We start from the raw sequence: 17,864 nt of genomic DNA on the forward strand, positions 1-17,864 counted from the left end.
TATTAAAGCAAAACAATTTTGTTACATAATGGATCAAAAATGAGATTAAGCCTAAAATAAAATATCTTATTACAAAATATGTTTTAAAATAAACTTCAAACTAATTTTAAACTCTTAAAAACTCAGATAAGATTATAAAAAAAACTTATATTAAGTAAATAAGTAAAATATAAGTATTAGACTTGAAAGTAAGTAAAATTAAAAATTTGTAAAGCTTAACCTAATCCCAATTTATTTTCACCAAGTAAGAGGGTTTGCTAATTTTAGTAAATATTTCAAATAAATTTTTTAATTAGTATAAAAAGTTAAAAAGTTGCTAAAATAACGCGTCAAACATAACTTTAAGTATTGATTGTAATTAAAAAGTTTATAACATGTGAGCCGAACTAATTAATTCCATTATTTTTTTTACTCATGCATAATTAATGCAAAATGTTTTAGATTTTTTTTTTAAATAATTGTGCATGAAATTATTTTGTTTGAATAAATTAATTTAAACTCCTACCCTAATTTTATTTTATATTTGTGTTTATGTGTATAATTGGATTTTTTTTTTTAAAAAAGGAACAATTTTTCAAACTTATTAATTTAAACATCTCTATTTTAAAAAAAAGCATCATATTAAATTTAATAAATAACCAACAAATGATTGGTTCAAATGATTTTCTCTAAGTAACTTTCAGATTTGAATGTTGTAGATAAAAAAAAACATGATTAATCATTCTCGAATGAAGATTAGTTATCAATAAAACTATTAAATATTCTGCACCAATTTTGACAACTAAAACCAAACAAACTCTGAATTTCCAAAAATTACAAAATTAAACTTTATTTGAATTAATCATTTTTTTAATCTAATCATTACTCTTGTAGATTTCGCGACCCTTCTAATGAAGTTTACTTTTGTGTGATCCCTATGAGTAAAAGGAAAAGGAAAAGTCATCACGAGACTAAGATATGATTGTCTTGGACCACCGTTTTTACTTCGCCGGCTCAGTCAAAAGACTCAAAACCTGAATAATACGAGTATATGATTGTGAACTCTGAAGAGATAATCGCATTGTATGGACTATAATTTGGTAATTATCTTATCCCTCCTCACTCTCTAAAGTTGCAACAAAATTTCCTGCATGAATAGATTTACTTGTGTGTATGCAGCAATTAACCTTTCTAGCTAACGTGGCACTACACAGCAATAAATTAATATATATGCAGCAATAAATCTTTGTAGCTAACGTGTTTGAGTTTTAGAATTAGCTTTGGATTAAGTTAATTCTATTCACAATCCAAATGAAAGTTGCATGTAATAATTCATGGTCATAACATTTTGAAATTTTGTAACGCTCATCAGTTTTGAAAGCCAAATTGAATGGCTGTTAATGGATGATAATGGCCAATAATGAATTGTAACAGCCAATAATGAGTGGTAATGGCTGGTAAATACATTCTTGATGGTAGAATGCCTATATAAGCACATGAATTTGGTCCCTGACCTCTTCCCTTCGAATTCAGTCTTATACACCATCTAGAGAGTAGAAAGAGAGAGAGCTTGGAAGAACCAAAACAAGAAACTCTTCATAGGAATGGCTGGAGGTATGATTTGATCTGTAATTTCCGCATTTTATTAATAACCTGTGTTTCTTTGTAGTTTGTAATATCACAGGTTAAAAGAGATTTGTTCTAACATTTGGTATCAGAGCAAGAATTGCCTCTGCCTTGTCCATTTTCGTTTTTCGGTATTTTCCGATTTGATTTTGTTTATGGTATGAAGGGCCTTGTTTCTTAAAAAATAAAATTAGAAATATGTATTTTGTTTGATTTCCTTAATTTTGGCTTTTGAATCGTGAAAAATGGTGTCCGAATGAATGAAAAACAAACGGGTCTGCGTATGGGTCGGGTTTGACCCGCTAAAGGTTGAAGATGATGAACAGTGTTTTAAAAAAAAAAAAAAAAGACAAAAACTCCTACGTTTTGTGCTAGCTGGGTGTCGAACCCTTGACTCCGAGAACACTAATATATGTGCGGACCACTAAACTAGTAAGGCTTTTTTGATATGTTGTCGTTTTTAATACCTTATATACACATTGTGCTTTACAGTTTTTTGAATTTTGATTTAATTTATGCATGAATATATTCTAGAACATTTTATTCTATGCATATATATATGAAATCAAATGCATAATATTATATTTCAATTATAAAATTATATGAGAATCTTATTCATAATTATATTGTATCTTGATTTTGAAATGCAAAATACTATTTATTCTCATATAATAAATTTTTATGTCTAAGTGATCTTTATGATTTTGATTAATTATGGATTAGCCACAGCATCTATATTTGATTAAAATTATATATTAAGTTGGTTAAAGATCATATAAGGAATTAGACATAATATTGTAATTAATTATACTTATATAATGAATTTTATCTCACAAGAATTTTTATTATATCTGTATAATTAATTGGGATAAAATGACGTATTATTTTTCATGATTTACCCACAGGCATCATGATATATGTATAATTTGTCGATTTTATCATAAAGTAAAAATTTACGATAGAAATTAAATTATTTTCATATTGTACCCGTAAAGCATGAATATTAAGCAAATAATTTGATTATTCTATCATAAGGTTTAATTGTTTCTTATTGAATTAAAAATTTAGCCCACAGGCAATTTTTATGTCACAAGATTCAATTTTATGGTATGTTTACATTGGTAAAAGATACAATTAAGATTAGTATGCCTCAAATTTTGACATAAGCCTTTGAATTTTGCAGCTTCTCAAACTATTAATTTTTCTGATATTCAATGTGATGTTCCCGAACTCAAAGGAGATAACTATAAGATATGGAAGGAGAGAATTCTTTTACAATTGGGGTGGATGGACATAGATTATGCTATAAGGAAAGACGAACCACCTGCAATCACAAATGAAAGTAGCCCAGCTGACGTTGCGCTATATGAGCGGTGGGAACGATCCAACCGGCTCAGCGTGATGTTCATTAAGACTAAAATCTCGGCTGGGATACGTGGTTCTGTTGACCAGCATGAAAAGGTCCGAGACTTGCTTAAGGCCATTGATGACCAGTTCATCACTTCAGATAAGACTTTAGCAAGCACCTTGATCATGAAGTTTTCTTCTCTTCGGCTCACCAGTGTGAAAGGTGTGCGTGAGTACATCATGAAAATGCGAGATATTTCAGCTCAACTTAAGAAACTAGAGGTTGATATGTCTGAGTCCTTCCTAGTGCATTTCATTTTGAACACCCTTCCGCATGAATATGGGCCATTTAAGATTTCCTACAACACACATAAAGATAAATGGTCTATCAATGAATTAATGACCATGTGTGTTCAGGAAGAAGAAAGGCTTGTAATGGAGATGGGTGAGAGTGCACTACTGACTACTGCTTATGGGAAGAACAAAGCAATTAAGTCTCAAGCTTATCAGAAGGGGAATGGTAAAATACCACCTCAAGCTGATATTAAGAAGGTGGCAAAGTGTTTCTTTTGCAAGAAGAAGGGACACATGAAAAAGAATTGCCCCGGATTCCAGAAATGGCTTGAGAAGAAAGGTAAATCAATCTCATTAGTATGTTATGAATCTAATATGGTTAGTGTTAATATTAACACCTGGTGGATTGATTCTGGATCTACTATTCATATTGCAAATTCTTTACAGGGTATGCAAAACCTAAGGAAACCAGTGGGAAGTGAGCAAAGCATTTTATCAGGCAATAAGCTAGGCTCACATGTGGAGGCCATTGGAACTTGCATTTTGACTTTAAGTAGTGGCTTTATTTTAAAATTAGAAAGGACTTTTTATGTACCAAGTTTTTCCCGAAACTTGATTTCTATTTCAAGGCTTGTACCGTTTGGATATTCCTTTAATTTCAAAGACACATCATTTGAGTTATTTTATAATTCTGAATGTGTTGGGAATGGTATATTGTCTGATGGTCTTTATCTTCTTGGTTTACAAAATAATGCCACTTATAGTTCTATGCATGTTCAAACTGGTATTAAAAGGTGTAATATTAATGAGAATTCCTCTATGTTATGGCACCGGAGATTAGGACATATCTCCATTGAGAGGATTAAAAGGTTAGTGAAAGATGGGGTACTCAATACTCTAGATTTTGCTGACTTTAAGACTTGTATGGACTGCATTAAGGGTAAGCAGACCAACATGTCTAAGAAAGGTGCTAATAGGAGTTCAAGCATATTAGAAATAATTCATACTGATATTTGTTGTCCAGATATGGATGCACATGGTCAGAAATATTTTATCACCTTTATAGATGATTATTCACGATATATGAATGTTTATTTGCTTCATAACAAATACGAAGCATTGGATGCCTTCAAAGTCTTTAAGGCTGAAGTTGAGAACCAATGTGGCAAGCAAATAAAAATAGTGAGATCAGATAGAGGTGGAGAATACTATGGCAGGTATACTGAGAATGGACAAGCACCTGGTCCCTTTGCAAAGTTCCTTCAAGAACATGGGATTGTTGCCCAATACACTATGCCTGGTTCTCCGAATCAGAATGGTGTGGCAGAAAGAAGGAACCGAACATTATTGGACATGGTGCGGAGTATGCTTAGCAACTCCAATCTTCCTAAATCCTTGTGGGCTGAAGCACTAAAGACGGCAGTGTATATATTAAATCGTGTTCCAACCAAGGCTGTCCCAAAGACACCTTTTGAGTTATTTAAAGGTTGGAAACCGAGTTTGAAACATATGCGCGTTTGGGGTTGTCCGTCTGAGGTGAGAATATATAACCCACAAGAGAAGAAACTTGACCCGAGGACCATTAGTGGGTATTTCATTGGATATGCCGAAAGGTCTAAAGGTTATAGGTTTTATTGTCCACATCATATTACTAGGATTGTGGAATCAAGAAATGCCAAATTTATTGAAAATGATTTGATCAGTGGGAGTGATCAATTGAGGGACTTAGGTTCTGAAATTGATTATATAGAATCTCAACCTTCCACGTCAAATGAAAGATTGGTTGTAATTCATACCCCTCAAGTTCAAAGGGATGATGAACAACACATGATTGGCATTCCACAAACTGTTGTTGATAATCCAGTAGATCAAGTTGATCATCAAATTCATGAAAATGATGAACAACCAGTTGAACAACATGATCCCCAAGAAAATGTTGATGCAACATTAAGGAGGTCTACTAGAGTAAGAAAATCAGCTATTCCTAGTGATTATATTGTATATTTGCAAGAATCTGACTATAATATTGGAGCTGAAAATGATCCTGAAACTTTTGATCAAGCCATGAGTTGTAAAGAGTCAAATTTATGGTATGATGCCATGAAGGATGAGATGAGTTCCATGCAGAGTAACAAAGTTTGGAACCTTGTAGAGTTGCCTAATGGGGCGAAGGCCATTGGATGTAAATGGGTCTTTAAGACAAAAAAGGATTCATTAGGCAACATTGAGAGATACAAGGCAAGACTTGTTGCTAAGGGATTTACTCAAAAGGAAGGAATAGATTACAAAGAGACTTTTTCTCCAGTATCTAAGAAAGATTCTCTTCGTATAATCTTGGCATTAGTTGCTCATTTTGACCTTGAGTTGCAACAAATGGATGTGAAAACAGCTTTTCTTAATGGTGATTTAGAGGAGGAGGTTTATATGAAACAACCTGAAGGTTTCTCCTCTAATAGTGGTGAGCATTTGGTTTGCAAACTTAATAAATCTATATATGGTTTAAAACAAGCTTCTCGTCAGTGGTACCTTAAGTTTCATGGGATAATTTCTTCATTTGGTTTTGATGAAAACCCCATGGATCAATGCATATACCACAAGGTTAGTGGGAGTAAAATATGCTTTCTTGTTTTATATGTAGATGATATTTTACTTGCAGCCAATGATCGGGGTTTGCTACATGAGGTGAAACAATTTCTCTCTAAGAATTTTGACATGAAGGATATGGGTGATGCATCTTATGTCATCGGCATTAAGATTCATAGAGATAGATCTCGAGGTATTTTGGGTCTATCACAGGAAACCTATATTAACAAAATTCTAGAGAGATTTCGGATGAAAGATTGTTCACCAAGTGTTGCTCCCATTGTGAAGGGTGATAGGTTTAATTTGAACCAATGTCCAAAGAATGACTTTGAGAGGGAACAAATGAAAAACATTCCTTATGCTTCAGTTGTTGGAAGCCTCATGTATGCTCAAGTATGCACAAGGCCTGACATTGCTTTTGCAGTTGGAATGTTAGGAAGATATCAGAGTAATCCAGGTATTGACCACTGGAGAGCTGCTAAGAAAGTGTTGAGGTACCTTCAAGGGACCAAAGATTACATGCTTATGTATAAACAGACAGACAATCTAGATGCGATTGGTTATTCAGACTCAGACTTTGCTGGTTGTGTTGACTCTCGTAGATCAACATCTGGGTACATTTTCATGATGGCTGGTGGAGCTATTTCATGGAGGAGTGTTAAGCAGTCTTTGACTGCTACTTCTACCATGGAAGCTGAGTTTGTCTCTTGTTTTGAGGCTACATCACATGGTGTATGGCTTAAAAGTTTCATTTCTGGGCTGAAGATAATTGATACTATTTCAAGGCCTTTAAGAATTTTTTGCGATAACTCAGCTGCTGTCTTTATGGCTAAGAATAACAAAAGTGGAAGTCGAAGTAAGCACATCGACATTAAGTACTTAGCCATTAGAGAAAGAGTAAAAGACAAGAAAGTGGTCATTGAGCATATAAGCACTGAGTTGATGATCGCTGATCCTTTAACTAAAGGCATGCCACCGTTTAAATTTAAGGATCATGTAGAAAGAATGGGACTTGGTTCCAATTTATGATTGTATACATATATGTAAAAATTGAAACTTTTATATTATGATATTTTCTCATATTTTGGTGCACATTGATTTATTTGAGAAAAATTATGTTTTGGACCAAGAATAAACATTGGGTTTATTCATGAAGTTTTATTACCACTTTAAGTATACTGCTTGGGAAATTGAGTATATTGTAATACATAGATGATATTACTCGTTATAAGAGGAATTATCACTATGATTCATATATTCATTTCTTAAGAAGATTGAGCATTAAGTCAAAATGTTTGGACCAAGTGGGAGAATGTAATAATTCATGGTCATAACATTTTGAAATTTTGTAACGCTCATCAGTTTTGAAAGCCAAATTGAATGGCTGTTAATGGATGATAATGGCCAATAATGAATTGTAACAGCCAATAATGAGTGGTAATGGCTGGTAAATGCATTCTTGATGGTAGAATGCCTATATAAGCACATGAATTTGGTCCCTGAGCTCATCCCTTCGAATTCAGTCTTATACACCATCTAGAGAGTAGAAAGAGAGAGAGCTTGGAAGAACCAAAACAAGAAACTCTTCATAGGAATGGCTGGAGGTATGATTTGATCTGTAATTTCCGCATTTTATTAATAACCTGTGTTTCTTTGTAGTTTGTAATATCACAGGTTAAAAGAGATTTGTTCTAACAGCATTCACATTATTAGTCTTTTTACCACATTTATGCAATGCACCCCCTCTTAACATTAATATCAAATGTAGCTTCATCGTGATTTCTGCTAGCATGTAAACACCATTCTTAGCCTTTCAATTCCCAGCACATACTGTTGTTATTTCTCAAATGTAGCTTGGCATTAGAAATATGAGAGGTGTCAATGATGCTTATATGCAAAAGTTGACTTGGGAACTATTCATTAATAGGGATAAATCATGGGTAAAGTTCCCTGAGAGCTAAATACCGATGTGAAGACCAAATTTTACCTCTCATGAATCTTCCTTAAAATTCCTCAATCTGTGCAACGGCAATTAGGAGATGGCAGCAGCATTTGCTTCTGGACAGAGATGATTGGATAGGTGTTGTTGGCAAGTTAATTTCGCATTATTTGAAACCTTTTAATGATGATTTACATAGAAAAAATTTCGCCAAGTTATTCAGCCAATCAGTTCCATTAGGCTCCCTTGTGAAAATATAGTGGCCGCGACACTCTTATTTGGAATTTTGGTTCTGATTTCGGAAGTTATTCTTCAATCACTTTTTATTTTTCAAAGGTTTAATTTAATCCTTAGGTTCAAGTTGATTCTTTTATTTTTTATTTTTTTTAATTAGATCTATCATTTTTTAAAATATGTTCAATTTAGTTTCATTTAAAATTAAATTTGGTCTCATTGTTTTGAAAATATTGGGAGGTAATGGACAAACAATGAGACCAAATTGAACAAACTTTAAACAATAAATGAAATAATTGAACCTAAAAAAAAATAAAATTAAAACTAATAAAAAACATTAAGGGATTAAATTAAAAATAAATTAGAAGATTAATATAGTAATTAAACTTTTAACTTTTCCTCAGCCTATGCAAATTGGCCCAAAATGCGCATTTTCAACACACCCCGCTCTTTTGGTTAGTTTGGGCAACTCCAGGCCCAGAGAGGACCAGGGCCTTTCCTTGGAAGACAACACACACGAGTGTTTTGCTAGGTGCACCCAGTAATTACCCATTTTCCCAAAATTGCCCTTCCATAAAATTTTACGGAAGAAGTTATCTGTGACTTTCAGGTTATTAGCACAATGCTCTAACCAATTGAGCTAATGAGTCAATTATGTTATAAAATAAATAATGTTGTTATACATAACACTAAAATTTCTAATGCATATTTTATGGAAGGACAATTTTGGAAAAATGGGAAATTGCTGGGTGCACCTAGCAACACCCCACACACACAAAGCCATCTGTTTAATGGGCTTCTTCTAATATGCCCTTAAATTAAGCAAAAATGTTCCCTTTGCGTTTTTTGATTAATTTGATCTTCAATTGTTTATATATCAGGATGGAACCTGGAAAATTTCACACAAGAGCCTCTGAAGAGTTATTGAAGTACATTCCCCTTCTACTCCGTGCTTTCATAATGCGATTAAATTATTGTGAATTTGTGATTAACTCATTAATTAATTGCTGCTATTTTTTTGAAACTATTTTTGAATTAATATTCTATTCTTATGTTTCTGGTGGACAGGCATATGGACAAGCAGAATGAGGTCTTTTAGGGAAGCATATATATATCAATGTTACATAAATTGCAAAAACTTCAGGTTGTTATATTTTCTCCTTTTTTTTTCCCCTCGAAATTCTTTAGTTGGCTATTGGGTTTTGTTTTCTTACACCACTTGTTTATATATGCTTCATTCTGCTACAAATTTAGGAAAGTAACAACTTTTTAGTGCTGCTAGCAATGTCAAGTTGTGAACAAGATATGCAACTAAGAGGGTAAAATTGGTAGTTTCACAATGTGCTATTATTTTATGATGGTAAATTTATTAACTCATAATGCTTGGTCATTTGATTTTAATTTCTTGCTGCATAGCAATCTGGGCAATTTATTTATCAGCTCTTTGTCTGATTTATCCTCTGCACAAAATGCTTATATCACATTGTAGACAACTCCTTTGTCTTTGCAAAATAGTCTGATGATAAATTTATTATGTGATCAACCTAGATCATTTGATTCCAGTCTCTTCCTGCAAAATATTCTGGCCTATTGATCTATCTACTACTATTTCTCTAATTAGGGTCAGTTTATTTAAAACTTTTTTGTTGAAATAAATACTTATTTAAATAAAATAAGCAATTTTTTTTATTTTTTAAATGTATTGGTCTAAATTGTTTTCACTTAAAAAAAACAATTTTATGTTTATTTTAAAAAATAAATCTTATCTGGTTGATGAAAAAAATACTTATATAAAAAGTATTTATTTTAAAGTTTAAATAAACTCACCCTTAATCTTATACATGTTGTGTATTATGTTCAGTAACATCAATTGCAAATGTGTTTATTCCACAGAAATGGAGAGGAAAACCTTGCTAAAGTGTTTTGTTGTTCTAATTCTAGGCGCTGGATCATAATATTGAGTTTTGTGATTTAGCAATCTGTCTATGTCCAAATATAAATTGGTTGCCCCTTTTGATGCCGTTGCCTGATGTATACTAGATAGTTTTGGTTTATTTCTGTGTTAATAATTTGAGTTCTGGTTGTCAGGTAGAAGAAGAAAAATGCTTATAGCTTCATGAAGTTATGTCAGCTAATGGTCACACTAAATAGGTATATTTATCTGCTTTATCTCATTTACCACCCTACGGGAAATGATTTTTAGTAGGAACTCTATCTGTAATACTAGTATTTATTCCTAATCATCTCCGGTATCTTCTCTTATCTGATGATTGGTTGCAACTTGCAAATTCATTCATATCCCTTTTCTACCAAATTAATTTGGCAGGAAATAGCACAACTCAGATAGTATTCATGAAATTTCTCCAAAAGATTAAACTATAACTTGTTTTCACCATTCTGATTAATAATTATGCTACTGTAGCTGATGTTTGTTATTCAGGAAATAGCTGATGTTTTCACCATTCTGATTAATAATTATGCTACTGTATCTAAATTTTAAATTAATCTTTCACCTTTAGTGTTGTTGAGCGTATGTCAAAAGCTTGAGTTTTTTTTTTTTTTTTTTTTAAAGAATCAAAGTTGTCCCCCATTGTCTTGGAGAGAAACTATTCAAGAGATTATATGCCAGCATTAACTCTGGACTTAAACGAACTTGAGAAAGGAATAAGCTCCCCAATCCTTGTACAAAATAATTAAACATCAATTTATCTTAGGGGAGTGTTAGTAACACATTCACTCTTCAACACACTATTAGTAAAACAAGAAGTAGGACTTAACAACACTGATGGGGGTATTCGGGTTTCTTTCATAACTCCATTATTGTTCAGCTTTTGTGCAGAATGATGACAATTTCAACGCTTCTTATAATATTGCAGGAGCTGATCAACATTCCAATAAGGAAGCCAATGCAGAGCATGAGGAACATTAGGGACATACTTCTGCTTAATTCACTCATAGATTCGTGTTTTATGCCCAAACATAGGGTGGGAAAAGGATGAAATGGAACCTTTTTCTGTTTTCCTTTGTGCAACATTTTTTCTATCACTTTTCTTTTTGCAACATTTGATTGTAAATAAAAAGCCCCCACCCTAGTTGAATGTAAATTATAAAATTTTCTACTTCAATAAATTTAATATAAAAATGGGGTTTTTGTTTGGCCTCATCGAAGCAGGAAGCTACTACAATGCAAAACGTGAGTATAATGTTCCACATTTCTTTTTATATTAAATGAATAGAGCTTACACATGGTTTAATATGTTTGTTTGGTGCTTATCCTATAAAGCACACATATTTGTATTTGCCATAGATTCTGTATCGGATATACATTCAATACCCTGCTACTTGGATACTCTAGGGATGATTCATTTTTTTTGTTTTAGTATAAATAGAAAGTATAGGGATCTTTTATTTAGTACCCAAATAATTCTCTTCTATCAAGTCCAGTTCATTTTGGACAAAATAATACTGCAACTTTATGTCTAAATTAAATATTGAACTTCAAATTTTATTTAAAAAACTTAGTGTATGTTCGAAAATAAGATTAAAAGTTCTTCTAGTAGTTTTTGAGAGTTTTTCTAGTGAAAGAAACTTTATATTTAAAAAAAAAATCAAAAACACTTATATCTTATATTCAAATAAATCCTTAAGTTCTCAACTGCTTGTGCTAAGTATTAAAGTTGGAAATATAAGACTGACACTATTCTTTGTTTTTCATGCCAGAGTGATTTATTAAGACGATAACTTATGATTTTATTTTTCATTGTGTGCAAAATGTAAACACGCCATAATGGAAATTCCCTATTCACCTAGGGAATCTTTATATGGAAAAATCCTTATGTGACTGTATCTTGCAGGGAATCTTTGCCTATCCCTTGAAATCCGAAGCATGTTGCTGGTATCCTAATTGGAAAAAATAAAAAACTGCTTCACTATTGAGCTCAGCTCCTAACCAAATTATATTACATTATTTTTATAATTTAATATAGAAGATAACTTTTATTGATTTAATGGTTGAATTATTATTATATATTATTAAAATTATTTGTGTTAAATTTTATCAAAATTAAATAACAATAAAAAAATAATCAAATGATTCATATTTTAATATATTTTAAAATATTTATATTATGTTGATTTTAATATATATAAATGAGGTAATAAATGATTTTGGATTAATATGAATTGTATATGTGATATAATAGTTGTAAATTATAAAATGATATAATAATTATCAAAATTATAGAATGAGTTTAGATTATAACAAAAAATAAATAAAGAGAAACCTTCCCCTAACAAGTTTCTACTGCATGTTCGGAAAAGATTAAAAAAACAAAAAAACAGATTCCTCTATCAAGCTAATCCAAACATGCGTTTATACAGTAGCACCACAAAAATCCATTTTTTACCATTGAAATCTTGAAGTTACAAAAAAAAGAATGCAGTGCCTTCAACCTTAAAAAAAGATACTATAATAATTTTCTTTCACGCCACCACATAACCAAACACAATATTTGATTCAACCCACTTTTTAATCAAAAGGATGGAGACCTGATTTGTTCATCTATTATGTTTTGGTTCAGTTAGATAAAGATTCTTCAAAATATAGTTTTATTAACACTAGTTTTTAGGCCTTATTTTAAGTAACTAGAAGTAAAATATATATATATATATATATATATATATATATATATAGAAAATAACATATTTTCCTGAGAAAATGCAAAGTGTAATAAATAGATATTGTAATACATTAATTAATCGAATAGAAATTGTTAATCGTGTGCGCGTTGAAGAATTGATTTTGTATTTATAATTGATTTTTAATAAATTTTGACATATTTGGTTTCATGTTAAAAAAAAGAGTTTAAAATTAATTATGGATCTAAGATTGATTCTGAAACAATTTTGAGTAATTTTTATGTTAGATTCAAAATTTTGTAATGGATTTTATTTTCAACCTGATTTTATTACAAAAACATTCAAATAAAAATCACATTACATCAAAATCAATTTTAACTAAAATCAATTTCATTGAAAATTAATTTTACCAACACTTATTCAAACACGTGTAAACTGTAATTTATTTTAGGAAGTTTTACTTTTTTTCTCCTTTTTATATAATTTCTAACAAATTATTTGATATTTTACTGTTTTGAAGATAAAAAAATATTTAGTCCAGTGATGTTTGATGTCCATAGATTCCAAAAAAATTGTGATGGTTTCATAACCTTAACTAATTAAATAAATTGAAATTAATAAAAGTAGTTAAGCGTATAGGGTCAGACGATACGTGATGATCACAATGTTTTAACAATGCAATTTAAAAAGAATAAAACATTCAATTACTTATCTGAAAAGAGGTGGCCTTGAGTAGTCTGTTATGAACATTTGCTTAGCTCCTGTAAAGTTACTTCTTCTATACTATTTGAGATAAAAAAAAAAGTCAAATGTGAACAGAAGAACAAAGGAGAAGTAAAATTTTAGTAATGCATAAGGACACAAAAGTAGCAAGACAAAAAGAAGTCTTAATGTTGCAATAATATACTTAAAGCAAAAAAAATTAAAAAAAATTGTAAACACAAGTGCTAACCTGATTGGTTTGGAACTTCTCCAAATTCTCATATGACGCAAAAACAATATTTTTGCTTTAAGTTGATCCACGTTCTAGATGTGAGTTTATCAGAAAACGTGAATCTTAAACTTATATCTAAACACTATATATCAAATCTTTTAAAACTTGTCTGTACAACATATAAAGCAAAGCAACTAAGCATCAATTAAAGCAAGTCCAACATCAAACCATTTTTTATTATTTCTTCAATGAATTGTCATAAACATATAAAGTTGAATAAAAAATGAAGGAGGACTTAGAAATCAATAGGGCAGATGAAGAAATAATGATCAATGAAGGAGGAGAAGGGCGTCAAGGAGGTTGACCAATTTTTTTGTTGTCAAATATTAGTTTATTAGAATATTAGACTTTTTATTAGTAGATGAGATGAATATGTGGTTTTTTTCTCTTTTTTTTTTCCACCATTCAATTCATTTTATATCTTCACGTTGACCATGTCAAATTCTAAGGAAAAAGAACAATAAACAATGTCAATAATGGCAAGAATTTTATAGTAAAACTTGAAGTTCTTCAAAAAAAATTCAGCGTGCAATCATGTTAGTATTGTACAAGTTAGAAGAAATTATCTCAAGAACAACTTTATGGGCTTGTTTAATATCCTCTAATTATTATGTCTACCCTTCGAATTTCAAAGGAATGATTTTTCTCACTAGAAATAACTACATGCTACCATCTTTTTCCATAAACACTAAGGAGCCATTCCTAAACGTCATTGCAGCTATTTTATATGCTTTTTTCCCCTCCTGTTTTGCATATGGATCTCTCCTACGCGGTTGAAAATTGAAATAATCAAAACTTTTATAATTTTAAATGAACTTTCGCCGTTTCATATTGACATAGTTCGATTTAAATTAGTATATTGTTATCTCCTCTCTGTATGCTTTTCTATTTGGCAATTAGCCTTTCAGAGACACATATTTTCAATCGATAGTTTTTTCCGAAATGATTGAGTACTAATTCAAAAAGCCTAATATTCAATGTTCTGACTTTTATATTCTTACATTAATAGTAGATGTTGACAAAGTTGCTTCTGACCTACAACATGTCCGACAAGTTTTCTAGTTTATCCACTAACATTATTTTTTATCCTTACTCCTTAGACTTGAAATTTCAACATATAAATGTAATGTATGAAACGTACGACCATGTGCAGCAATAAATTAAAGAACTTTACGTTTTCATAATCCATTCGAACTTGTCAATTCTTTGGAATCAATATTGTGGTAAAAAGTGTTTTTTTTTTTCCCCTCACGGTCCTATTCGAAACATGGTTTTGGGATATTAAATATGAACATTTTTCTTAACAAAGATTCTTAATTCTTTATTTTTTGGGAAATTAGTCCTTCCATTAGACCCAACCTTGTTGGTTGATAAAACATGTTTGGTGGTTACATGTAGCACTAGGGTTAGGTATACAAACTCAGATTCACGGTCTGACCCGTTAATCCCGCCGATTTTATAGATAACTGGTCTCTTTTTTAAAATTCACATAATTACATCGAATTTTTTAATCTAATTCGTTAAGTTCACATATCTCGTTGACGTTATCCACAAAGATGTGAATTATATATTTAACCCACTTATGTCTAATGTGTAAGTATTTTTAATTTGTTATATTTAAAATATAAGTATATTTTAGTATGATAGATTTTATCTTAAAAATAAAGTCAGTTTATTTTCTTTTAATTTTATACATTTTTCACTTTTGAAAAAATATCTTTTTTTAAAAAAATATTTTTTTCAAATTACTATTTGGGTTTACAGATAGATCCATTTTTTTTGCAGACTTTTATAAATCAAATATAAACCTTAAAAAAACCTATTTATTTTATAGACTAAATTTATCCGATCCGTCAAAAATACAAACTTTACGGGTCAGGATTTAAATGGATCCATCCGGGTTCGTATACCCACCGTATGTAGCACTGTCCAAACATAAATGGACTCTTTTTCTATGATTAGAGCACCTCGATATTTTGCTAAATGTTGCACTTAGACACTGTGGTGTGTGGTCCCTTTTTCTTCCCATCATTTTACAGCATTTCTAGTCTTTTACCTTTTTTATTTTAATATAAATTAGGGGAATTGGATTCACCACTGACTTTCACTTTTTTCTTGCAAGCAAATGTAGCTTAGGATTCTGGAATTGGGAATTGAGTATCAACTTCAATGTGGGCATCATCAATGTGTCTGACTTGTAGAAAAGCAAAGGTATTTGAAAAGAATGTCCTCAAACTCTTAGCACCCCACCCTCAACGGCATTAATGATTTAATCAAACTTGGAATTCGAACTTCAGCAATTTTTGTCCTTGCTAACAGTCATTTTTTTTTCCACTAGTATTTTTATAGGTACTATTAGGTTGCATAAAAATAGTCAATTGTTTCAAAATTGAATTTTCTTTTTGTTGGACAAGTAATCAAAGTGTTAAAAGAGTAGTTATAATTTGTTAGAAATAAGTTCTATATATAGAGCTCTTCCACCCCTTCATTGTATATTTTATCAAATCAATCAATGACATTGAGTTATTTTTATGGTACTCCTCTCTTGTTTTTTGAGATCTATGATCTCTGGCCACATCAATTAGGTGTTATATACTTATATGTATCTCCTCACTTTTCTAATACAAAGAACAAAAATTAGTAAGAAATTATTTTGTACATCAACACCCCAAATGGAACTCTTGAAGAGATATCTCACTAATGGAATTTGATCCTTCAGATGAAGAAGAAGGACGAGGAGGAGAGGTAGGGATTAGGTAATAATGATTATAAAGGAAAATACTTCTAATACTGTTGTAATACTAGGAAAGTGAATGATAATAGCATTAACATTTTGACATATAAAAACAAATTCGGACCTTCTCCTCTGCAAGACCTTAACTTGGAAGGATCAATCAAGACATCTGTCTAATCTGATCTTTATGAATCTCAATTTGGATAACTTTTAAATTTATATCCCAATTCATAACCTTTTTTATCTTTACCAGACAAACCCGGATATAGCTTTGTTTACAAACTTTAGCAACTAATTATCATCTACATATCATAGAGGAGGGTGGGGACATTAAATTCTAAGAATCTTTAACTGACACCGTACCAAATAAGTTTTTACAAGACTGAACAACCTCTGATATGTATGTATGTTTGCAGCATGCTAGTGGGACATATATCAGCAGTAGTTGTCAGGGGTAAATGTGAAATTACAAGTTATAATTAAAAAATAATAATTAATCATTTGATGCCTATTATCCACCCTTTCTAAATTAAATTTTATACACACATTTTAATTCCTATATGAATATATACTTTCATTTTCTAATGATTTTACGGTGTCAAATAACTTTTATTTGGCATAGATCATAAATAATTTCTATGATAAAATTCTTTTTCTTTCTTTTTTCATAAAACTAATATCAAATATTAAAATATGAAAAAATTGCTTGTTAATAAATTAAAATAGTAGAATTTTTAAGTATTTAGAATAAAACATGAAGGTGAGATGAAGTATATATAAACACCAAATAGATTAACTAAACCTTAATAAAATATTATAATTATTATAAGAAAGGACTTTTGAGTATAGGATGATAGGGAAATCAAATAAAAAATATAATATGGTTAATTAGACACTTTACTTTCCAGAATTGTATAACGCGATTTGTTAGCATGAATGAAAAATGGATGAAAATAAGAGTCGTCCCAAACAAGGCACTAGGGTGTAGTCAGAATCAACATGTCATGGGCGCAGCCTGCGAGTCAATGCCAAATATTAAACTCTTTTTGACGCTTTCTGTTTTCTCTATCATAACATAACAACATCCCCACTCATGTTTGTCTAAAATTCCTACTATCACCAATGCAACATTACCATTTGGAACCCTTAAATTCAACCCACCTTCTTTTGTAGGCGCGTGTTTAAGTTCCACCACTTTTCTTTTTCTTTATACCATTTAAATTCTTACTACTTCATGATTGAGATTTTTCTTGGAGTACCATTTGGATCGAGTACTATTTTACTTGGTTAAATGATTTTTCTTTCAATGAGTGAAATTCTATCACAGCTTGATTTAAAATCTCAACCTCAACTTTTATCAAGTTAAATTTTGATGAAAGATAAAAATTACAAGTCTTAGAGATTTATTTTCCTTAATAACTTTTTAGAATACAAAGTTCTAAATCTAATCATTAAACCATGCTATATTATGTTATTGAATATGCATGTCAGATTTT

Source organism: Glycine soja, chromosome 7, assembly GCF_004193775.1.
Source record: "Glycine soja cultivar W05 chromosome 7, ASM419377v2, whole genome shotgun sequence".
NCBI lineage: Eukaryota > Viridiplantae > Streptophyta > Magnoliopsida > Fabales > Fabaceae > Glycine > Glycine soja.